The sequence below is a fragment of the Ovis canadensis genome, chromosome 24 (assembly GCF_042477335.2).
Source record: "Ovis canadensis isolate MfBH-ARS-UI-01 breed Bighorn chromosome 24, ARS-UI_OviCan_v2, whole genome shotgun sequence".
NCBI lineage: Eukaryota > Metazoa > Chordata > Mammalia > Artiodactyla > Bovidae > Ovis > Ovis canadensis.
In genome coordinates, this window is record NC_091268.1 from 17238046 (window position 1) to 17238857 (window position 812).

Consider the following 812-nt stretch of genomic DNA (forward strand, 5'->3'; position numbering starts at 1 on the left):
CACCTCAGGGGCCTCGGTGACACGCACCCCGAGCCCCGCGTGTCGTGGTCCCTCAGCGTTCCTGCGTTCCTGAGGCACTGACACCGCCCCCCAAAGTTATGAACCCCCTTCTGATGCCAGGACCCATAGAGCTCTGAGAGCACCCCAAGGACCGCCGAGACGCCACCTCCTCGGACTTTGATTTCCGGGAGAGCGCCCCGACGCCCCGAGAGGCGGTGCGGCCGCCAGAGACGCGCTGGGCGACGCGGGCTGCCTGTCCTCGTCAGGACCGGCGGGGGGCGCCATGTCTCCTCCCCCGGCGGCGGCGGCGGCGGCGGCCTCGGGCTCCCGTCACGCCTGCCGGCGGGGCGTCCGCGTCCCTGTCCGCGGTGACTGTGTTCGGCCTCTTGTCTGGCCCGTTGTGTCCGTGTCTCTTGTCTCCGTCAGGCTGTCTCTCTCGACCCGGGTCTCCGGGCTCCTCCCCTCAGGGCTCGCACGGAAGCTCCCCCCACCCCGGCAGCCCGGACGTCGTGCCCACAAACGGGCGCGCGTTCCCAGGCCGGCCCGGCGCGACCGCTACCCAGGCGGGCATCACCGCCGCCCCGGACTCCCGTTGCCCCCTGCCTTGCCGGCGCCTGGGCACGGCGGACAGCCACCGCCGCGCGCGCGCCCCCTTGCCTCGTGCCGGGCCGGGCTCGGAGCCGGCGCATGCTCCGGCCGCCCGGCCGCGGGGCGTCAGCGCGCATGCCCGGAGCCGAGTCCTCGGAGCCCCGCGGGCGCCGCGGGTGGGCAGCCGGCGCCGAGGCTCGGCGGGGGCGGGGCCGCGTGCGCGC